This window comes from Delphinus delphis, chromosome 12 (genome assembly GCF_949987515.2).
Source record: "Delphinus delphis chromosome 12, mDelDel1.2, whole genome shotgun sequence".
Taxonomy (NCBI): domain Eukaryota; kingdom Metazoa; phylum Chordata; class Mammalia; order Artiodactyla; family Delphinidae; genus Delphinus; species Delphinus delphis.
The window spans coordinates 81,539,098-81,564,485 of NC_082694.2; positions in this window are offsets into that span (position 1 = coordinate 81,539,098).

Sequence of the window (25,388 nt, forward strand, 5' to 3'; positions counted from 1 at the left end):
AGAAACGAGCAAAAAGCACGGCATCCTGATAAGAGTTCTGAATTTGGAGTCAATAGAGATACGTTCTCTGCTACCTGATTGGCTATATGATATATCTGCTGTCATTTCTTCTTAAATTTATGAAATGGGGTTAAAATTAATAACCCCCTCATCAGGGATCAGATGTGATGATCAAGTATGAAACACTTTGAAATGTTAGTTATTAATGAGAATATTAATTAATAGGGGATTATTGCCTCACTCTTTAAGTGGACAAATACAAAGTCTGGAAGGCAGAGAACTTGGGTGTCTATCTTGGTCAACACCATGACGCCTTGTATGGGTGATGGGATGGCATCTTTCTTGCTCTTACCCCTCTCTAAAGCCCAAACTTAAGTTCTCACTATGGACATTGAAGTTTGGGAGCAGTAAAAGCTTTCTTAAAGCTACAGTGTGAGCACAAGCAAATGTCAAGTCCTCCTTTGCTAGTGATGTTGTTTCTGTTCTTCTGATGACAGTGGATTAACTCCACTGACAGGCAGTAGGTTTGAGAAAGATGGTCTCCAACTCGAAGATTCTATAAAATGTAATCAAAGTCACACACGTGGAAAGAGAGACCACCATTGTTAGTAAAAAGTCTCTTTTTAAGTGAGGGGAAAACTTTTCCCTGCTCCAGAGTTTGCGATGAGTGTGAAATAGAAATAATAATTTGGTGTTCTGATGTCAGTGAGATGGAGATCTGGGTAGGGCATTTTTGCACAGTTTTAATCCTCTTGGAAAGAAAGGAATAGAACTAAAGAACCAGCTGCCCACACCAGGCTCCCTTCCCATACATGGTCTCTCATTTAGCCTTCCCCCAAATCCTACAGCATAGAGATTATCTCTACAAAGGAACAGCTATGGGGGCTGCCAAAAACTTGGAAATTAAAGAAATAAAGTTAATAGCAGAGTTAATATTAGCACCGCAGACACCAGATCAGAGCTGGGATGTTGAAAGATAACTGGGAAAAAAATAGAATGGCTTGTAAGCCAAGCTATTAATAACTGGATACATTAATGTAATTAAAGTTAAGCAGAGGAGCACTTGGTCATTCCTGGAAGTGGAGAGTCACAGAGTAGTACCCATACCAGTAATGACCAGGGGAGATGGAATCCACGTCTAAGGGTTCAGCCCGTCCAGTCTCTGTGGCAAATTTAACCCCTTTATGAAAATGGATGGAAGAGGCTGCTAGAGCCCAAGGCCATGGGACACTTAAATTGCATAGCTAGCTAATCATACTCTGAATGTATTTTCATCAAGGAACCTTCCAATTATAATTTACTTTCCTGTGTGACTTGCCTACAAGAAGAGAAGGTGCCATCTGGGTTATTGCAAGTATTTTGGCCATTGTGCTATAGGTGTGACCCCATTTTAACTTAATACATTGACACTGTGGTTTTTACATCAGCCTTTATGAGTTTGGTTAAGGTGAGTCTGCCCCAAGAGATGGAGCACAAACTTGGTGAATTGATCCAGCAACAAGGCTAAAGGTCATACCTTGAACCATGGAAAATTTGTCTCAACACTAATCACCTCATGAAACACCTCAGCAGTCTGACAATGGGTTTTGCTTAGTTTTTCCATATACAATCACATTTGAAAATTCAGCCTGATCACCTACTTACTTTCCATGAGCGTGAGTTTCCTTTTCTGCAAAATAGGGCTATGCTTGCCAGAAATGCAATAAGACAATGTAAATAAAGTAGATGGCAAAGGCCATGAACATAGGAACCCGATTGCAGGAACTCAATTAGTGTTAATTATTCTGATTAATTATTATTCCTTTTCTTCTGGTCCCATGAAGGCATCTGCCTGGAAGCTGAAACTAGGGAACACGCCATCCCAGGACTCTCATTCCTCTAAGTCCAAAGAGCTCCACTTCCTAAGGAATGCTTCTTCATTCGGCCAAGTTTCCAATTGTCAGAACCTCTCCCTTATCTGGAGTTCCCCAAAACAGAAATATAGGAAACATTGGTGGATGGTTAATGACCAGCAGCACTTATCAGTTTAACAAACACGCGAGAGTCGGAAGCAGTGTGGGTCCTGAGACTAACGAGCCTGCTCCAGAAGCTGACTCATAATAACTACATGGTCGCCAGGGGAAATGCCAATGAGCTTCCTGGGTCTGGCAGAAATCCACTGGCTCCAGGAAAAGGACTTTTCATGGTGGCCATGCTGAAAGCATGTGGTCTGGGGACCATGGTAGCTGGGAATACCCTGGGTCCAAAGCCTCCCCCCCACCCCAGCTCTCAGGGCCACAGAAGACATTCCTGTCCTCTTGGTCATCGACACTATAATAAAAATGGGTTATTGCTGCTCTGGACAAATTTGGAGGTGAGGACATCATGAAAAGCAAGGAAAATCTCCAAGGCCACTTCCTCCCGGGGTATATGCTTTGACATCCAAATTGGCCAGGTTGACGGAATAACAATCTTTGGAGCACGCTGTCTGTGACACGGATGAACTCCTCCTTCACTTCTTAAATGTTTCAAGATGTATCTTTATAGCAACAAACTAAAACGAATCTTAATGGGTGGAGGGAGAGAGAGAGGCAAATCTTACCCCAACAGGAACCGTGCAGCGGAGCACAAAGCTGCCCAGAGAGTTTGGCTGGGAGAGCTGCCGAGATGGCTGTCAGAGCAGCAGTGGAAAGAAGCCGTCTCCCCTGGCGGGGACTGCTTCCCTCTCACCTCCCGGAGAAAGAGATGCATTTCCTAGAATAGAGGCAAAATCTCCCTTGGTCTAAGGTCACAGACACCTCTGTCCAACTTTGCTTCCGTTTACACCCAAGGAAATAAAGACACTGACGCATTCTAACTAAAGGTGAAGTGGAGGTGGTCCAAGTGGAAGTTTGGGCCAAGAAAGCTTTTTCCAAATCTGGTCTCAGAGTGTCGGGTTTCTCCACTGATTTAGTCCAACACGGGCTTCAGATCCTGGGTGCGCCACTAACGACTGTGTGATCTTAGGCAAGTACCTTAACATCTCTGAGCCTCAGTCTCCTGTTGGGCAAAAGTAGGCCTGACATTCTCTTTCTCACAGAGACGTTGTGCAGATTCAATGAGATAACATATGCAAAGGTGCATAGTACAGCCTTGATATGTAGTAGACACGAGCCAAATGTGAGTTTCCTTCCTTTCCAAATTACCTTTTTAGAATCGCTGAAGGCATTCACACCCAAAAGCACTGCTGAGATGGCTGTCTTCAATTAGACTTTATAGAGAATATGAAACATATGGGAGGAAGATATTGATCGCCAGCTGCCAAAATTATTTTTGTGGAAGGAAAATTCAGAATCACTCCAGATCTGTACTGTACTCTTAGCTGCAGGTGTGCCTACCAAGACTTTGACACTGTTAACTTGAATATATTCATTATGACCTAAATAGAATTTGGGGAGCTACTCATTCGGGTTGGAGCTGCGAGTGGCACCATCTTCTGTAGAATCACTCCATCGGGGATGTATCAACACATTGGAAAATGTCAGACTGAGAAGTGGAAGTTTTCTCTCTGGGATGTGAACACCTGGTGTGAGGACATCGAACAGAAAGGTGATGGCAGAGAAAGAGACTAATTCTAATTCCTTCCCTACGATATATTCAAGTGACACTGAGCAAAGCAATAGACCTTCCTTTAATATTTTTATTTGGTACATATTAAATGGCCTTTCACAATAATCCATGGGGCACGTTTGCAATGAAATAGTAAGTTTCTTAGATGTACACAGGTGAAAAAGCATTATAGACCTCATACTATCATGCAACTCCATCTGCTTATAAGTGGGTGGCTAGTGGGGACTGTGAAATCACAGTGGGGTCAGAGGGAGAAAATTAACAATTACTGATTTTCTACTATGTGCCTGACGCAGTGTTTGGCTCTTAGAGACATTATATCGCTTGGACTTCACAGCATCTTTGTGAGGTCGGAGTTACCATCTCATTTTAGAGATAAGGAAATTGACTCCAATGAGAATGACTAGGAAACGACAAGAGTCAGATCAGAGCCCAAATGCGTCTAACTTCGAAGCCTAGCCTTTTCCACTGTCACACACTGCCTGCCCAAGGACCTCAGGTGGGCGCTAATTCACCCTTTCCCTCGCTTTATAGCTGAACAATCCCCGGCCCAGGGCGGGAGGTGCATCGCTTTAGGTCAAACAGTGAACTCCTCTTGAAGGCTGAAGGAGAACCCTGCTCCTCCGAAGCTGGTACAGTTCATTCTCATCGGTGTCTCCCTAGTTAGAAAGGCCCCTGGACACGGGCGTCCCAAACCTGTTCCTCCCCAGAGATCCAGCTCAGTAAACAGAAGCCCCATTTCCCCACGCGCTGCAGACAGCCCGGAGTCCCTCCACAACGCGTCTTTGTGTCACGCCGTCCATCTGATCCTCCCACATATCCTGTCACCTCTACCTTCAGAAAGCCCCCCATGCCCCCCGCCACTGCTCCCCCTGCCCCAAGCCTCCGCAGCAGCTCCTGCCTGACTGCTGTAGCCTCTTAACTCGTCCCTCCGCTTCTGTCCTTCACTCCCAATGTTCTGTCCTCAGCATAGCAGCTCCAAGGGCATCCCCTTCACCCTCTCACTCATTCTTTCATTCCACGAATATCTGTGAACACTTACTGTGTGCCAGGCTCTGTTGCCAGTGAGAATTCAGTAGTGATAAAATAAGTTAGTATCCCAGGCCTCATAAAGCTTACATTTTAATGGGGGAAACAGGCAGGTAACAAGATAATTATGTAAAATGTATAGCAAGTTGCCCTGTGATAAGTTCCAGGGAGAAAAATACAGCAGAGCGGGGGGCTGAGAGTTTAGATAAGGTGGGCAGTGAGGCCACCAAGAAGGTGGCCTGGCCATGAACATCTGGATGAAGTGAGGGGTGAGCCGGGTGTGTCCGGGAGAAGGATGCTCCAGGCTGAGGGAACAGTGTTACCTAGGACAGGAGACAGGAGCCGCCTTTAGGGGGAGCCCTCAGTGCCAGGGTTACCCTTGGCTAAGCCCCACACACAGACGGAACGTTCTAGTGGGTACTCTGCATTTATTGACTTCTAATTCTCATAAATTGACCACCTCAAAATAGCCTCGATTTTTAAATGAGGACAGTTCAGCAGCATACCCAAGGTCACAGAGAGCCGAACTTGTCTACCTTCACCATGCTCCAGCTGCCTCTCTGTCGATTTGGGTTTGTGCTGCGCTATTAAGTAAGGACATGTCTTCAGTGAAAACATCTTAGCGCTAAGATCAACCATGAGTTGAATTATGACCTCATTTCTGAATTATAAATAGCTGCTCAGAGCAAGCCTGAGCTCAGACCCAAAGCTCAGCCTGGACCACCGCCAAGGTTGGGCTCTGTGTCCCAATGAAGCTGAGAGATGTGGAGCTCAACTTCCAGGGACCTCAGTTTCCCCACATAAAATGACATTAGACGTTGCCAACTGGTCTCTGGGTCAAAGGGGTCCTTAGAGGCCCTACAGTCCACATCCGTATTTACAGTGAGTGAGACAGTCCCAAAGAGGGGCATGTCCAGCTGCTAGGTCTCCTGGAGTGTCAAAGGCAGAGCTGGAACTCACAGCCCAGCACTCATTCCCAGGAGCACGTGCCTCCCTCCGTGGAGCATGTGAGTTACTCTGCCTGGGCTTTGAGGCATCGAAGTGCAGGGAGGGAATGAAAGCGTGGGCAGGGGTTCCAGGTGACCCCTGAAGGAACCTTCCCTACGCTGGCATGATGCTCAGTCCCTCCTAACACCAGGGAGTGGGCTGAATGTCTGAATGGTCATTCCCAAAATAACATGTCCACACTCTAATTCCTGGACCACTAAAGAACACTTTACATGGCAAAAGGGTGAATATCCCTTTACATGGCAAAGGAAGTGATTAAGCTTAGGCTGTTGAGAAGAGGAGCTTATCCTGAATTATCATGGGGGGTCCTACATGCTATCACACGTCTCCTTATATTATAAGAGAAACAGGGAATTTCGAGAGCAAAGACTTCCCCAACTCTCTGTGCCCTTGACGTGATGGCCTCAGACCCCCACCCCCACCCCCACCCCCATGCTCATCCCCCTTCCTGCCCTTTCAACTCTACCCTCAGCTCAGGCCGCCCCCCTTCAGCTCACACTTTCTTCTCCCCTCCCTTCTACTCATCCTACCCAGACCTTCCAGTCCCTAGAAGCTCCCGTCCCATAAGCTCCCGCTGAGGCCATCCCCACCCCGTCTGCCGGAGACAGCAATGGGCTGAAGCCTCCGCCAGAAGCATCACAAATGTTCAACAGGACCTTAATGATCGTCATGCCTGGAACCGACGGCCCGACAGCCTTGGGAGTGGCATTGATGGATGACTGCCCGGCTGCCCTCCCCAGCTCCCGTGGCCTCGGTCTGCTCAGTGTTTTGAATGAAAAGAAAGTGTGAGGGAATTGCTAGTGGGAGGAAGCTGGGCTTGGCCAGCATGGGGTCTGCAGCTCCCACCCTTCTGTTTAGAGTCAGCAGAGCTGTTTCTAGGTACTGGAAGAAGGCACCCCCAGTAGCAAGGCCCCTCTCTCCGAGCAAACCAGGCCTGGAGGGGCCCGGGCAGACTTGCCAAGAAAAAATGGGAAACCCAGCTGATTTTGAATCTCCGATAAACAACAAATTAGTATGTCTCATGCAATATTTGGCACAGAGTGATACTAAAATGTACTCCTTTATCATCTGAAAATGAAATTTTTACCTGAGTGTCCTGTATTTTTATTTGCTAAATCCGGCAAACCTCACCCTGGCCTGGGCCACCACCTGGTAGTTCTAGACAGTGCCCTTTGCTCGTGACATCACAGCCGACATGTCCAGGCCCCTGAGAGCTGTCCTTGGACAGAAGCTAAGTAGTCTCTGGGATTCTGAGCCCTTGCCAGAACTCTAGGAACCTCAGGCAGAGCAAAAGAACTGATTTGCTGAAGTTGAAGAGACATAGAAGATGGCTCAGAAAAGCAACGTATTCAAGTCAGCCCACCAGGCGCTGCCAGTGCTGAGAAGAGCACAGCCTCTGTCCTGAGAAAGGCAATGAGGATGCTACGGAATTTCCACCCTAATTACCCTGGACTCGCCCCCCACTCGCTGCCTCGTCTTCTCTGCACCTCCTCCCAGCTCTCGAAACCAGCCGCTCATTCCTGACCCTCCCTCACCTTCAGCGTCCCCCGCGCCAATCAGCACTTCTCCTTGCTGCTCCCAGCCTCACGCCTTCGTCATCTCCACCTTGGACCAGTGCCCTCTAGAAACTTGCTCTGTTTCAGATCACATTCCACCCCACCGCCACCTTTCTGGCCCTGAGACATCGCAGACCGGGTGGAGCAACTCTCCTTGCTGCCGTGGACTGTCTCCCCTTTGCCTGGCCAATAAAGGCCAAACCCACTGGCACGGCACTCGGAAACCTCCGAGGTCTGCACGGTCCTGCCTCGCCTCCCACCAGCCCGCACGAAGCACACGATGCTGCAGGCACAAGGGACGATGAGATGTTTTGTAGAAGTTTGGATTCCTCCCTCCTGCTCGTCTGTGTTTGGAATCTGGGGCTCTGAAAACTGAGAAGGGAAAAGCTTAGCTTAAGCCTTCCTTAACCAACTTAGCTCAGCATGGCTTCGGGGGTCTCTATGACCCCCACCCCAGGATGGATCTCCACTTCCTCCCCAACAGCTAAGAGTCCAGGGCTTTGATCCTACCTGGGTGAGCCAGTGTCGGGCAGGGTAGAGCCCCCAAGACAGCATGGGGCTGAGTTGCAAAGCCGGGAATCCAACTCCAGAGCTGGTGCCTTCAACTCCCCCACCTTGCAGAGCCCTTGATGATTCTTACCAAGGGACGTCTGCCTACAAAGGAGGATCAGCGAGAGGAACCCACATTCTGCTTCTTAAGGCTGTGTTTATACACATCTCCCCTGTCTCTGAGATTATACTGAAGATCTGCAGATCTTCAGATCTTATACTGGGATCTGCAGATCCCAATTCTTCCCAGGATTCCCCTCAATGTCCTTGTCTTCCAGCCAATATTAAGGTAAGCCAACTGCTGTAAGTTACAAACCCCAAATTTCTCTGGTTTAACCCAGCAAGTGTTTGTTTTTTGTTCATTTAAGCCTGGAGAGCTTTGCTCCATGCAGCCATTCAGGGACCCAGACCTCTTTCATCTTGTGGCTCCAACCTTTCCTAGGTCCTTGGAATTCTTTCCATTCAGAAGGTGAATGACGTGACGATTGTATGTGCAAGGTTTTTATGAGCCAGGACTGCAAATGGTGCATGTAATGAACGTTGGGCTGTGCCTTGCAGGCCCCCCACTAAAACTGAAGAACGTATTCTCCCTCCTGCTAGAACCAATAGCAGATCGTCTTCAGCAAGCAGCCCCCTCGGGAATCTCTCTGAGCTGAAGGAAGTTATCCCTTTCCTAGGGCAACACAGGAGTGTAAAAGCCCAGGTCCTTCACTCCCACCTAGGACAACTCTGAAGAGCCATACCAGCTTCAGAGACCAGACTCACTTCTGCCTCTTCCAGTCCTGCTGCTGTCCCTTCCCTTCAATTGGTCTTAACATCAAGAGGACTCACAGATAAACTTCCAGCATGCTGATCTCTATTTCAGAGTCTGTTTCCCAGGATCCCAAACTGCATATACACACGTCACTTCTGCTCACGTTGCACTGGCCCCAACTCAGACCAGTGACAAAAACCCTGGAAAGCGTGCTCTGGGAGCGCACACAGGTAGCCGGAAAGTGCGGTGCTGATCAGCTCCAGCAGCATCTCCACAAGGCAATGCCCTCCTCTCTTAACACAACACTTCCACCCAGCATGGAGCCCTGCTGTGATGGTGGGTGCATTTGGAAATAGAAGCAGAGGATGCATTTGAACCTGAGAGCATGATGGCAAAGCACTGGACTTAGAATCAGGACACGCCTTTCTACCTTCTAGGATCAATAAAATGTTATTTCTCTTCCTTCTTCCATAAACTTCATTCCCAAAATCTATAAAGTGTGGCCCAAAATATTAGAATGTATAAAGCAGTTGTGAGATTAATAAGAGAATCTATGCAAAGTCAACTACTCCAGGACCTGGCATGGAAAAATTCCTCTCTTGGTGCTAGGTGGGTCCAAGTCTGTCTTCTGGCGTCTGCTTGATCCATATAAAAACACTGACCTCTTTGATTATAAATTTGTGGGCTGGGACACTCAGACATGACATCCTATCAAGAGCTGATCAAATAGAAATGAATTAGCAAGCTAGAGAATTCAATATCATCACTGTTTTACTTTCTCTCTAAGAAAACTTTGAAAATGTTTTCCTTCGGTATTAAACCACTTGATCTCAGAATTCCATGGCCTCAGTCGCCCTGGAGTTGTGTGGTTTACATGAGCTGGACCAGGATCTGATACTGGGATCTGGCGTTTACTTGAGGTGGGCCTTTGAAGGCTGAATGAGACTTGGCTGGCTTCAGCTGGAGGTTCTTCCAGGCTTCGGGCGTCCGACTAAAGGCAAGAGGTTACCTGGGCAGAAGAGATTGGCAGGGCTTGACATGCCCTCCTTCTTGCCTCATGATTTGAAACCAAACCAGCATAAACCTACAATATAATCAGAGCATTGAAAGGCTCTCAGAACTAAATCCAATCTATCCAACACTTGGGAAGGAATGCTGGGATGTCAGAGGGGTCAACGTAAACTCTACTTAATCCTCAGCTGAGGTCCCTGAGCCCCATCCTGAGACACAGGACAGGAGTCAGCGGGGAATGAGATGGCTGTGTACACAGCAGTGGAGATCATGGGTTCTGGAGCAAGCGTGTCAGCACTGAAACTCTGGTTTGCTACTTCTTAGCTGAATGAATGGGTGCAAGTTGGTTATCTAACCCCTCTGGGACTGAGTGTTTCTATCTCTAAAATGGAGATCAAAAAAGGACCTATATCATCATGTTAGTGTGAGGATTAGATGAAAGAAATCCGGAAAGCTCTTTAAAAGTAGCTGGCATCCAGCAACTATGCAATGAAGTTAGTTGTTGTTGTAAGTTTGTGACTAGTAGTAGTAGTAATATAAGTATTATTATCACAAAATGTGCTTCATCTGCTCACTGATGTGCTCATTGGTGACTTGACTGTCCCAGGTCTGTGCCAGACCTTGGAGGTGGAGACATCATTCTGACCCTGGAGTTGCCACAGTCTGCTCGGGGAACAATGAAAGCAGAGAAGATTCTGTTTGGATCCAAGCAACTGGAGGTGATGTGAGCCCCCAACCTAACCTGCAGGCATGTTGCTGCCACAGTGTTTTAGACCACAAAGAACTGGGATGGCTGATGGAGGAGACACACCAGCCCCAAGGTCCCTGTACGAAAGGAGAGGAGAGGGAAGGTTGAGTTTGAATGGGCTGTATGGTGAAGAGGCCCAATGATGATCAGACACAGATCCTGGGGGTCCCCTCTGCTGACACCACACACCCGCCCACCCTCTGACAGTGGAACAAGAATACTAGATTCTCAAGACTGGGAGGCACCTTCAAGGAGGAAGTGGGGTATCATGGGTGGTTTTTAAAGTAACATCATTTTGTTTTGAAACCAAGATCTCCCACATACAAGCTGTACAACTTTGGAAGGCATCTGACCTCTCTGAAACTCACTTTCTTATGTATAAAATAAAATCAAATACCTATGCCATAATACGCTGTGGCAATTACATTAGATAATGTTAGGTTATTTTTTTCTTTACCACACCTGATTCCACACCACAAATGGTGATAAGCGTCTACCAACAGACATGATGCAGCAAGAAAAACAGATAAATAATAAAGAGGGGAAACCACAAATAAGAAGGAAAGAGAAAAGACAGGGGAAGGTCAGTCCACATAACTGCATTCCATATGGTTCTGGACCAGAGGTAAGCTAGTTTTTGCTCTGAGCTTTCTAGTGGCTAAGGCAAAGAGAGAAGCCTGGGAAGTGACAAGATTAATGGTGCCCATAAGATGAAAACAGGCCTGTTGTTCATGAATGAAGCATTTGTTATAAAGCTCTTAGCTTCTACTAGAAATATTTGCAGCTACTATGAACTACAACCACAACATGACTTTTATCATCATCACCATCATCAACACCATCACCATCATTACCATCATTATCACCATCATAATCACCACCACCATCACCATCACCATCATCATCACCATAACCATCATCACCATTATCACCATCACCATCATCATCACCATCACCATCATCATCACTATCATCACCATCATCACCACCATCATCATCACCATAATCTTACCCAGTGTTTTTCAAAGTAAATGTGAACTCAGTTAATGTGAACTCAGTTTCATAGCAGGGGTCAGAATTTTTTAATAAAATAAAATAAAACAGAAAAATAGAAGTTATATTTGTGAAACACATGCTTCAATTTATAGATATACAAAGAAGGAGAGAGAAAGAACCAGATTTTTGCCATGGACTGAATTGTGTCCTCCCCAGAATTCATATGTTGAAAGCCTAACCCCCAATGTGACTATATTTGGAGAGGTAATTAAGGTTAAATGAGGTCATCAGAGTGGCACCCTGATCCAATATGTGAAGAAACACCAGAGAGATCTCTCATTTTCTCTCTCTTCACCATGTGAGGACACAGCTAGAAGGCAGCTGTCTGCAAGCCAAGAAAAGAGCTTTCACTAGAAACCAACCTTGCTGGCACCTTGATCTTGGGCTAGCCAGCTTCTAAAACTGTGAGGTAATAAATTTCTGTCGTTTAAGCCACCAATTGTGGTATTTTGTTATGGCAGCCTGAGCTAACTAAGACAGTTGTGGTATAAAGGACATCATTTAACGTGGTTCATGTTCATAACAGTTTGGAAAGTGTCTGACCATCCTTGACTCTCCTGTCCAGCAGTCTTTCAAGTAGACATCTACCTTTGAGCCAACAAGAGAGGACTGATGCTCACTCCTCTACTGGGCAACCCCGTCTGTCATTGAGTCTCTTAGGCTTTAAAAAAAAAAAAAATTCTTCCTTTGAGCTGAAATCTGTCTCCCTGGAATTTCCACTCACCAAAACAACACCACACATTATGAAGCAAAATTATTTTCCATTCATTTATTTTTGTGTTTTACTTGGATTCTCTGAACATCCTTCTCTGAACAGAGCTCTAGCCTAGTCCCTGGCAGAGTGAGGGAAGAAACAGATATGCACAGGGCACAGCTCTTGTCACCAACAAAACTTGGGATCTCATGGTGAAAATAATGCACCAACAGCATGTTCAAGAAAGAGCCATGGGGAAGATCCAAGGGCCTCACTGCGTGTGAGCTGAGAGATCTAAGCAGAATTGTTTCAGGTGGAAGCGCAGCGGCTGGATATGCAAGGTGGACAAGCATGAGGGTGGTCTGCTTGGGTGGGGGTCAGAGCACAGCACTGAGGAAGGAACCACTGCATGACCAGCGGTAGAAAGTAACCCTGTAACTGGAGAAGAGTGAGGGGATTTCAGGGAGACATTCTTCTCAATGAATTAGAAGAGGAAAACTTAGACAAAGCAGACAACTAACAACCAACAATTTGGCTTGTTTCTGAGTCTGCTTAACCAAGTCAGATGACTGCTGATAGTCCATAAGCCCTTGGCAATAAGGAAAGAAAAGCGGAATTCACTGGCCAGCTTTGACCAGGAACCCACATGAACCAATCTCCTGTGACCAGGGGCAGGGTCATGACCAAATATGACAGCTCCTGTGGCAGCCACGGAGCTGGAGGGGGAGTGCTGAACAGACAAACAACAGGTGTCTGCACAGGAGTATGAGCTGAAGAGTTAAAACTTTGGAGGGAAGTAGGAGTCAGGGTATGATGGCTGGTATTCAGGCATTTAACAGACTATACCAGAGAGGAGAGGGGATAGAGTGGAGTCATTCAAAATCCACAGGCTTTAAACCTAGACCTGAGTTTGAAATCTCCCATCTAGTCACTGTGTGACCTTGGGTAAGTTATTAACCTCTGTGATGCTCAATTTTCTTAAATATTAAAAAAGAAAAAATAGTACCTAACTTTAACCTTTCTGATCCTCTAGTCTGTTACTAGAAAAAATATATAGTACCTAACTTGGAGGATACTAACGAGAATTAAAAGAGAAAATATGTAAAGTGCCTGGCACATGACCGGTCTCATCTAAATAGTAGTTATTACTGTTGCTCCTCTAGGTGACACCTAAAGACATAAGTAGAACCAATGGCTGGAAGCTACAGGAGAAAGGTTTCTGTTTAATGGGCATTTCATCAACTGGAATGGCTCAAAAACAGAAGAAGCTGCCTTCTACAGAGTAAACTCCCACTTGAAAAGAGACAGAACAGTGTACGGCAAAGATTATCAGAATTAATTCAGAGCGTCTTGATCCGAATTCCGAGCCAGATCATCCAAAGAAGGCTTCCTCACTCCCCCATCTAGCTGCTACTTTCCCTCCCCCATTCCAGGGTAACCAACGTCTACCCTTCTCTCACCACAAATTATCTGTGCCTGTTTTTGAACGCTATTAAATGGAATCATACAGTATGTAATCTTTTGAGTTTGGTACCTTTTACTCAGCATTTAGTTTATGAAATGTTCTTATATGTAGGTGTAGTTTATTCTCTATACATTTTTATTGTTTTTTTTTTCAGTTCAGTTTGTGAGTTGTCACCTTGAAACAAAATGGCTATCAGAAAAAACTTCCAAATGGCTAAACTTCTGTGATTGCACCCAATGATGGCTGCAGTTCCATAAAAAACACTAGTTTGGTGTCTTGAATCACAAGATGATTCACTAAGTTGCCCTAGAGCATAATATATAAAATGTGCACATCTTTTATAATAAATGAAATAAACTGAGCCATAGCAGCCAATGGCTTAAATAAGAGCAGGCATATGTCAAAATCTTAGGGGACTCCAAGAAGAAAGATTCAATTAGAATAAGGAGAGAATGCACATTGCCTGTGCAAATAGGTGAATAAAGAACAGAAACTTCCCCTAGAGTCACCAATAGAGTTGTTAGAAACACACAGGCATGAAACACAGTGCAAAGAATGTAGATGTTGACATCATACAGAACTGGTACCGAGCCGTTGGTCCACAGCCCGTGAACGGTGTGATCTTGAACAAGTTACTTCACTGCTCTGAGTCTCAATTTCTTTATCTGCCAAATTAAAATAGTACCTACCTCTCAGGCTTGGTTTAAAGATAAAATTCAATTAAATAATTGTGTGAGATAGAAAGTAGGTGCTTCTATTATTAAGAAATGAAGAAAATGCCAACGCATATCCCTGGCTCCAAGCTAACTTTTTTTATTTCTGTGTAAAGGGTACTAGGAGATTTTCGAGGGCAGAACATGAACCTTATTTATCTGACGGTCCCAAGTGCTTAGCATTTCATACAAGAAATGTACATCGATTTGAGGTAGATGCGTGGTCGTACTTGTGCTGATGTATTTGGAAGGAAGACAGTGACACTAATATATCTTAGTTCTCAAAGTGACTGGCATAATGGCTCATAATGTCAGCCATTATGCCAGTCACTTTGCAGATGGTAATGGACTATGATTTAATCTTTATAATGATTTTATGAAACAGAGTTTTATAGACCAAAAACAAAACTCAGAAGGATTAAGGTCATATATCCAGTTAGTTTAGGATCAAGATTGGGATCAGGTCCATATTTTTCCAAATGCTGGGCTCCTTCCACTCACCATTGTTTCTCACTATTCCTCACCATCTTCTCTGCCCATTCATTAATTCAGTTATTTATTGCTTCATTCATCGACTCAATCCATCAGCTAATATTTATGAAGCACCTGCCATGTGCCAGACTCTCGTTTAGGCATTTGCAGTATACTGACAGAAGAGAGATGAAGGCTTTACCCTCATGAAGATGACATCCTAGTTGGGAGAGGGTAGTAAATAAATAAATAGGATTCAGGAGGTTGATTTATGAAATATATAAATAGAGAAATGTAATTCAGGGGCGGGAGCCTTCCTGCAGAGGTGACATCTGAGCTGAGACCTAAAAAATGTCCTCTTAAGTGGGTCCAGATGACATATCCTCCTGCCCTTCCACATATCTTCTTTCAGAAATTGACCCGCAAAGTACTCTAAGCCACCCCCAGGCCTCCCATGGGGAGCAGTTTTTAAAGCTGGATTTTACAGATCAGTAGAAACGGATCCCAGCCTGCCTGCCTGCCAAAGTCCCGTCAGCACTTACAGATGGTTTCCACAGATTACTGCTTTCCTATCTGTCTGGGCTGCCTCTCCCCACCCAAGGAGGCAAACAATCGACCAGAGGTGGATGATTAGGAAGAATTTTCCAAGCATCTTTTATGCAGCTACGGGACCCTGTGGTTTTCACGCCTGCAGGAACCCTTGGCTTACATTCTTTTCTCTTCCTACACCTCTCTGTCCCGATAGGGAAAAGAGCCACCAGTGACAGCGGACCTACTGTACTCCAAGCCCTGCACTCTACATACCTATCTGAAAATGCCTTTAGTTAGGAGACTCTGCACATTACTTTCTTCTGTTTGGTGATGCCATCTTGCATGTGCTCACAAAGATGGTGATGGGTTTTTCCTTGACAGAGGTATTCATTTGTAGACAAGGAGTTGGTCCACCACAAATACATTCAGAGGCAGCCCTCTCCCTACTAAACATGCAATATTAGGCTGTAGATGAGAACTACTGGCTCCAAACAGGGAGATGAAAGTATCTGGTAAAGGAGAGACGGCATGAGCTTTGAAGTCAGAAAGACCTGGATTCTAAACCTACTTCATCACAACAATGTGATTTTTTTTTTTTTTTTTGCGGTACGCGGGCCTCTCACTGTTGTGGCCTCTCCCGTTGCGGAGTACAAGCTCCAGACACGCAGGTCCAGTGGCCATGGCTCACGGGCCCAGCCGCTCTGCAGCATGTGGGATCTTCCCGGACCGGGACACGAACCCGTGTCCCCTGCATCGGCAGGCGGACTCCCAACCACTGCGCCACCAGGGAAGCCCAACAATGTGATTTTTAAGGAATCACTTAATTTCCCCTATTAAGCATCTATTTCTCCATCTGAAAAATGAGGTTATTTATATTTAGACATGTTGAAAATAGTAAAGGAAAAAGGTTGGTCCTAGGCCAAGCATACAGTGTCGAACGTGTCCAAAGGAAAGAATGGCAGACATAGGTACCCTGGAAATTTACTATAATCTAATGTCTGGCCATCAATTTTATGACAGTAATGACATGATTTTTCAGCCCACCAAATGTCCACCCATCTCGCAGGATGGAATCACACTGACTAAGCTCACTGGAGTGAGGAAAAAACAGAATATCGACTTTTAAAATGATAAGGAGGATTAGAATTGTGACTAAAAAAAAGCTCAAGGTCATATCAGCATGACTAATATTTGTCCTCCCTGGAAAGCACAGGGGAAGCCAAATTATAATCAGGAGGTCGACTCATGAACATGGAATCAGAAAAAGGAGAATTCGATGAAACACCTGTTTCAAGGCATCAGGACAACGTGGCCATTGGGACCAAAGTATTCACAGCACCTCTCCAGGGACAGTGCCTGTATGGGCACTGGTAAATTTTGCCTCCACACCTTCTGCTTCCTGGGGTCCTTTCTGATAGCCTCATTCCTTCCCTTAGAAATACTAACATGTTCAATTGAGTTTCTTCAAATCGTTTAGACCCAAGAAACATTTTTCTGTTGGAAGTGATTTTGCACTGCCGTGTTCTGATCTCCTAACATTGATTTTAGAATTTAGCTTTCTGGAGGCAATCTTAGTTCTAGCCACAATATAGGTTTTCTAGGAATAGTAAATGACATAGATTTCATACAGCATTTGGAACATAATAGGTATTGGAGAAATTTTGATGATGGTGATGATGATGATGATTTTGTGTATTGGTCAGAATACACTTGTGCTCCAATTGAGGGAATATTTCAAAAGGAACAGCAGGAAATGTAAAGGGTGGGGAATAGATAAGTCACAAATCATGGTCATTTCATGATTATTTCTTCAAATAGCAAATCCTATGTCTTAACCATGAGACTAGGCTTGTGACTCAAGCTGAACTAGCCTTAGCACCCCAGCCCTATAGCAACAGAGACTGGCACAGAAATGAGGCACATGCCCAAAACCAGCCTAAGGGTATCCTTTGTAAGTCCTTGTAAGGCTGTTACGCTATTGTGCTCTGGTGTTTTGGACCTGCTCAGAGCATAGCCAGAGGCCACATCCCTGTGAGTAAAGGACAAGAGCATCCACTGAAGGAAGAGAAAATTCCCACCATCCTGAGATGAGGTAGCTTGTGGAGCAGGAAATAGAGACTCAGAAAATGGGACGTTGGAGTTTCTTCTCATTTCTGGGACTTGTCCTTGGGTCTGTACTGTGAGGAGATAGATAGATTCAGGGTGCTCCTGGTTGGAAGTCAAACAGTGATGGCTGCCACATCCAATTACCCAGAACCAGACAGACAGACAGACAGAAACAGCCTGGAAAAACCCATGTGGATGGGCCAGGGTCTGTGTGCTGAGAGTGCAGACGTATATGGTACCCATTCGTGAGCTACTCTGTAGCTCCAGCTGTACTCCAGCCCCCACCTGTGCTCTGAAAAAAATGGGGAGGGTTTGTGACCACCCCAGGCAGCATAAATGCCTCAGTCTGTGCAGGCTGCTATAGCAAAGGACCATAAACTGGGTGGCTTATAAACTACAGAAATTCACTTCTCACAATTCTGGAGGATAGAATCCAAGATCAGGGTGCCAGCATGGTCAGGTTCTAGTAAGAGTCCCGGACTGTTGACTTATTATCCTTACATGACAGACAGCAGAGAGCACAAGCTCTCTCATGACTCTTATAAAGGCATTAATCCCATTCATGAGGGCTCTGTCCTCATAATCTCATCTAATCCTAATTTCCTTCTATAGCCCCACCTCCTAATGTCTTCACATAGCGGGATAAACTTTCAACCTATGAATTTTCAGGGAAGACAAACATTCAGTTCATAACAAAGAGTAAAACGTAAGCAGCAACCCTAGGCAGCTTTGAAGCCTCGGCAGCCAGGATTGGAGACTGGCTCCAAGGGGAAGGTGCATCTTCCCACCAACGGTGTGAACTCCAAGGGCTGGCCTCACCCTCCAGCCCTGACCTCCTCCACCACCTGATACATGCAGACACAGATACATGCTCCACGGACAACCCCAAAGAACTTGGTTTGATGTTATGAAGCACGTGGCCATTTCTCTTCTCCAGTTGCCTTATGTATAATTATGCTCAGTACATTTATGCAGATTGCTTTGTGGCTGTGGCTTTCCCTTCCTATAGGGAATTTGGGGGCTGCAGGTATGGATGTTGCAGCCTAATAGCAGACAGAACCTGTGAGCCCAGAAATGAATCCTGATATAATCTCATTAGACTGGGAGAGACAAAGTGCTTCTTTAAGTAAAGAGGATATAATGAGGAGCAAAATTACTTTCCTAAAATGCCCGAAGAACCCACGATGTGAAAGAAAAATCCCATGTGTTCTATGGGATCCAAAGAAGGAGAATTAGAACTGATGGGTGTAAGTTATACCAAGATGGATTTTTATCTCATCTCAAGGTAAAAAAATTTGCAGATACTTATACTTGATTGTGAAGAGCAAAGGATGATTCCTGTTTTCCTTCCCACCTCACCTTTAATTCCTCCAAAATGTTCAGTAGGCACAAGTATAAGGGTTATGAGGCTAACACAACTGTGTGGGGAACAGCAAAGGCACCAGCACTGCTAAGGGTAGCTCCTATCTGTTATGCTATTATCATGGGCAGGCACCTGCCAAGAGCTTTACAGACTTCTTCTCAATCTTCACAAGGACCCAAAGAGGTAGGTACCATCATTGGCCTCATTTAAGGATGAGGAAATAAGCTTAGAAAGGTTAAGTAACTTGGCAAATCAACTTTGGTCGTAACCAGTAAACCATACTGTATACATGTTTTCTAGAGTTGTTTTGAGCCACTTAATGAAACGTTGTGTGAAAAGGACTTGCTACGAGGATCACCAGGCTATACAAGAGGGTGTTGTCCTGGGATCCCCTAGAAGTGCTGAGTGATCCCCACCCAAGGGCAATGGGGGTCAGGCTCCACGGAGGTCACTCCACCAACCTCCATGTATGTTTCTTATCAAATGTTTGTTTTGTTGCTTTGCACACTCATGTCCCTAAGAATCTTGAGGAACTGGATTTTTTTCAGAGATGAAATAAGAAAAGCAGAGCAAGAAAGAAATATGCAGAAAAGTCCTTGGCAGGACATTGGAAGCTGCTAAAAGTTGGATGAAGAGGTGATGAGTAGAAACGTCTGAAGGTACAATCTGAGTCCAGATGGCCAGCTAGATTATTCACACGAGAGTAACTATTTTGGGAGAGGCAGAAGTTCTAAAAGATTTTTTTTTTTTTTGTCACATCCCTCTAAATAGAGACAGTTACTCTTCAGGGACACAGTGTCACACATTGCATGCCAAAGTCATACTCAGTACAGAGAATTTTGTATTGCATGCTCACAAAACTTTAGCATCTTCCAATAGTTTCACTATAAAGTTGAAATGCCTTAATTTGGCACACACGATCCACGTGCTTGGCCCCTATAGTAGCATCTGTCACCCCTTCTACATATACATACTTGGTCCCAGTGACACTGAGTTGCCTGTAGTTCTAGAAACAAACCTACTGTTTCATGACTTTCTACTTCTGCCTTTATGTCCTCCCATCTTTTTCCTTAACTCTTATTTGTTCTTCAAGACTCAGGTCAGCCAGACATAGGCCTCCCGGAACCTGTCTCTCTTCTTTGCCTGTGTGGTATAGTATCCTTCTGTGCTCTACACCAGTGGTCCCCAACCTTTTTGGCACCAGGGACCGGTTTTGTGGAAGACAATTTTTCCAATGGTCTGGCAGTGGGGTGGGGGTGTGGGATGACTCCAGCACATTACCTTTATTGTGCACTTTATTTCTATTATTATTACATTGTAATATATAATGAAATAATTACACAACTCACCATAATGCAGAATCAGTGGGAGCCCTGAGCTTGTTTTCCTGCAACTAGATGGTCCCATCTGGGGGTGATGGGAGACAGTGACACCCGAAGTGTGTTGCTTATGTCCAGTCTACTCCATAAGATGCAGCTTGTCACTTGCCACTCACTGATGCGGTTTTGATATGAGTCTTCAATCAATTGATTTATTACGGTCTCTGTGCAGTCACACCTCTCTGCTAATGATCATCTGTATTTGCAGCCGCTCCCCAGCACTAGCATCACCACCTCAGCTCCACCTCAGATCATCAGGCATTAGATTTTCATAAGGAGCCTGCAACCTAGATCCCTCGCATGCACAGTTCACAGTAGGATTCGTGCTCTGATGAGAATCTAATGCTGCTGCTGATCTGACAGGAGACGGAGCTCAGGGGATAATGTGAGTGATGGGGAGCGGCTATAAATACAGATGAAGCTTCACTCGTTCGCCTGCCGCTCACCTCCTGCTGTGCAGCCCAGTTCTTTACAGGCCATGGACCGGTATCAGTCCATGGCTTGGACGCTGGGAACCCCTGCTCTACACAGCTGCAAGCATCCTATACCCAACTGCAGCACAGTACATAGCTCACAATGAGTTCTGTCAATTGTCTCCCATCAGCACCTCCATCACTGATTCCACCACCATCAGACAGAGTAAGTGGAGGGAAAGGATCATATATATCTTCATTGATTTTTGTAGCCACAGGAGTTTAGCACTACCAATGAATTTAAAACTAAATGGTTTTAATTTTTAGTTCAGTTCCTTATAAGTTAAATTCAATAAACGAAAACCAATCCGATTTCTAATATACTACCAGTGAACAATTGGAAACAAACAAAAATTTACAATAGCTCCTCACAAAATGAAGCTTTGAGGTATAAACTAACAAATCACCTACAGCAGAAGCCAGAAAACTTGATGGCAAGGGCCAGATAGATTTTAGGCTTTGAGAGCTATTACAGTGTCTGTGGCATATTCCTCTTTGTTTTTGTTTTGTTTTACTTTGCTTTTGTTTTTGTTTCATGACTATTAAAAATGTAAAAACCCTTCTTAGATCACTCGTCTTACAAAATAGGCCGCAGACCAGATTTGGCTCACAGGTCATACTTTCCAGATCCCTACAAAATCCTAATGAAAGACATCTAAAGCCTAAAAACTGGGGAGACATAGTACATTCATAGATTGAAAGGTAAAGATGACCAACTGATCTATAGATTTAATGTAATATCAATCAAAATCCCAGAAGAACTTTTTTGTAGATATAGACAAGCTGATTCTAAAGTTTATGGAAAGGCTGAGGAACTAGAAAAGCCAAAACTATTTGGGGGAAAAAAAAAGAATAAAGTTAGAAGAATTACCCTAATCAATATTAAGATGTTACAAAACTACAATAATTGGGATAGCATTGATATTGGTGAAGGAATAGACACAAAGATCATGGGATAGAATAAACCCACAAATATGTCCATTGGGTTTTAGACAAAGGCACAAAAACAATTCAATGAAGAAAGAGTAGTCTTTTCAACAGAAGTTTTGGAACAATTGGATAAGCCATATGCAAAAAGAAGAAAATTGACTTTGACCTAAACCTCATGCCTTATACAAAAATTAATTAAAATATATTAGCTTAAATATAAAAACCAAATATTATATTATAAAGCTTTTAGAAGAAACACAATAGACAATATTTGTGGCCATAAACCAAGAACACAATCTGTAAAAGAAAAAATTTGACAAATTGGCTTCACCAAAATGAAAATTTTTTCTCTAATGACTTTTCTTTGGCATCATTTCATTAAAGTGAAGAGGTGTTTATAGAGATTTATATAAGTAGATGCCAGTGCCTTTCTGGACATTGTTATATACTCCTTTGCATTAGTCTTGATACAAAGAGCCAGACATTTCCCTTGGGTTGCATAATGGCTGGAACTATACACCCATTCTAGAACCATCATCAGATACAATCCTTCCTCTTGCATGGGCTGTGCCAACCCGATCATTTTCTCAAAACAGGCAAAAATTAGAAAGCTATGTAAAGGAGAAACATTTACCTATGAAAACAATAAACTAAATATTACATTTTTACAATGACATTTTCAAGTATTATTTCCTCCTGGAGATCTTCCTCTCTGAAACTCCTCATGTTAGATGTCAATTTAAAATTCCACCACTGCCATTTCTCTGTTAGGGCATTTCCCTTAAAGAGACTTTTCAAAACCTTGGTCAACGGGCTCTCTCTCATTCAGGATGGATGTTATGTATAAAGAATATCCTTGATATCTTTCCTACTAAGGGGAAGCAGATTCCTTTAAGTTTCATGGTAAATTGGAGAAAGATGTACACATTAGTGTATTTTCTTCCAGGAGGCAAGAGAAGACTTAAAAGGGGGATGCACACCTCATAGGTGATTCTTTCTTCCCTCATTTCTGATCTCAGCTTAGTTTTACTATGTCAAGCACATTACATTTCAGAGCTTTAATATACTTCTTTTATTTATTTATTTATTTTGTTTATTTATTTTTGGCTGCAGTGGGTCTTCGTTGCTGCACGGGGGCTTCTTCTAGTTGCGACGAGCAGGGGCTACTCTTCACTACGGTGCGCAGGCTTCTCATTGCAGTCACTTCTCTTGTTGCGGAGCACGGGCTCTAGGCACATGGGCTCAGTAGTTGTGGCTCACGAGCTCTAGAGCGCAGGCTCAGTAGTTGTGGCACATGGGCTTAGTTGCTCCGCGGCATGTGGGATCTTCCCGGACCAGGGCTCGGACCCGTGTCCTCTGCATTGGCAGGCGGATTCTTAACCACTGCGCCACCAGGGAAGCCCAAAGCTTTAATACACTTCTTAAATATTCGATTCATACAATTCACAGCTTCTCAACTATCACGTGATCTGGATCCACTCACTGGCACAGCTGCTTCTGCTTTGGGCTCTGCTTGACCTAACTGGCTTCTGTTCAACTGTTCCTCCTTACAACCTGATTAGAATGAAGAGGAGATAAAAAGGGGAAGAAGAACGTTCTAGTAGAGGGGTAAGCAAGAGGTGGGAAAATGGGAGGACAAATGATAGTTAGAAAGAGGAGAGACTCTTTAACCCAAATTTATTTTAATCACACAGTTTGGGCAGTTTTGTCCCTATTAAACTATAGGGATGTGTGCTCCAGAGCAAAGCTTTGTAGCAATGGTCATGGGGAGATGCACAAGGATGAATGGTGCTGCCTTGTGATGAACTTTCTATGAGTTCTCTCTGGTCATCAGGTATGTGTGAAACATTCTTTCCTTGGGTCAGAGATTTTATTACCTTCCCAATGGCAGTATTTCACTGTAATAACTGATGGAAAAATCTGTGCAGTATTCAGAGAGCTGAATAACCAGCTCATAACAGCAAGCCACATCTATGGGGAGAAACTGGAGCAGTCTCTCCAGTTCAAAGAGCCTAGATCGGGCTTCCCTGGTGGCACAGTGGTTGAGAGTCCGCCTGCCGATGCAGGGGACACGGGTTCGTGCCCTGGTCCGGGAGGATCCCACATGCCGCGGAGCGGCTGGGCCCGTGAGCCATGACCGCTGAGCCTGCGCGTCCGGAGCCTGTGCTCCGCAACGGGAGAGGCCACAGCAGTGAGACGCCCGCGTACCGCAAATAAATAATTAAATAAATAAAACAAACAGCCTAGATCAGTCCAGAAGAGAGCACTAAAGTAGCAGGATAAGGATGCTGGTCCTAGGGAGGCCAACTCAGGACCACCAGCCACAAAAGCCAAAATATCCAAGAGAGAGAGTTTATCCCAAGAGGCCCTGGGACCTTCAGCTGCAAGTGGAGACAGAAGCTTCCTGAATCCTGGAAGAACCAAAGAATTTGATTTGACCAAACTTAAGGTGTCTTGATTAATCTTATTTGTCTTTGCCTAGAGCTACTAACTGCAAATCAAGGGTGAAATTTATCAGGTTTTAAGTTGAGAACAAAAGACCTGGATGAGCTTTGCCATATTAGCCATGAAGAAACAAAAAAGAGAAAAAGTCAAATGCGGCAGGAAAGAAAAGAAAGGAAAGGAATAAACTACTGATTATTTAACACAGTAAATGTTTGTCCATGTCCTAAGAACTTTACCTACGGCATCTCATTGTTGTGGTCAAGACAAGACCAAATGTACCTTGCTCTCTGTGACTTCTCTTAGAAGACGGAGTCATTCAAACTAGAAGGACCTTAGCAACTGACTGGTTTTAACCTTGTTTTTCAGCAGAAGCAGAAACCTTTGTTCAAATGAAATCATCAAGAAAGTCACTCTTCAAAAAGCAGATAAAAGCAGAAATATGATTTGAGAGGACTTGAGTTTCCTAAATAAGTGAGTTGATGATAAATCCAGGCAAGGCTTGGGTCTCTTTCCTAGTGCATGTTCTTCCCATCACCTCACAATCGTCTCTTTATGGAAAAAACCTAATAGACGTTCTTGAATTCATGTCTCATCTCTCCAAAAAGATCATAAGCCTTAAGGGCATATTTCAAGTCTCACATACTTGTTTGTATCCCTCACTGCATATCGACAAGGACTGATGCACACCCAGACTCAATACATATCTGCAGACAAACTCTGGGGATTTTTCAGTAAGGTACATGGGGCAGAGAAACTTTAAAAGTTATAAAGAAGTTGTATTGGGGAGGGGGCATTTTATGCCTCTATCTGGGTGAGCCTACTTCTTTTGAAGTGTATCCTGAACAACCTATGGGTACAGGCCACACAGGTAAGGACACAGGCTATGAGGTCCTACAGTGCTGTCAAACGGGCTTATTCCAAGTGGTGTATCCATGAAGGTACCACCCCAGAGTGGATACCTTCAAAACAAAGGAAAATAAATCATGTGTGTGTGAAGCTGGGCAAACACAAAACTGGAGGATGGGCAAGGATTAGCAAGCCAAGAGGTCCAAGTAGGTCATGATCCTAATTCTGCTAACATGGAGGAATTTGTTCATTAAAAATTGAAGTATTTGAATACTGTTGTTATTGTTAATTCTATAAGCATGTCTTGGAAGAGAATGACCAATCGGTTTCTTAACTCCTTGTCCTCTCTCTCTACTGCTGTATAACAAAATTAGACCAGATGGAGGCTCATGGGACATACAGGCCTCAGGTTCAATCAGCACTTGCTGTATGTAAATGCTGGCAAGGATGTGGAGAAGAGGGTACCCTCATACACTGTTGGTGGGAATGTAAACTGGTGTAGTCACTGTGGAAAATAGTATAGAGGTTTCTCAAAAAACTGAAAATATAACTACCACATGACCCAGAAATTCCATTCCTGGGTATATATCCAAAAAAAAACAAAAACACTAATTCAGAAAGATATATGTACCCCATATATATAAAGAAGATGTGGTATATATATATTTAATGG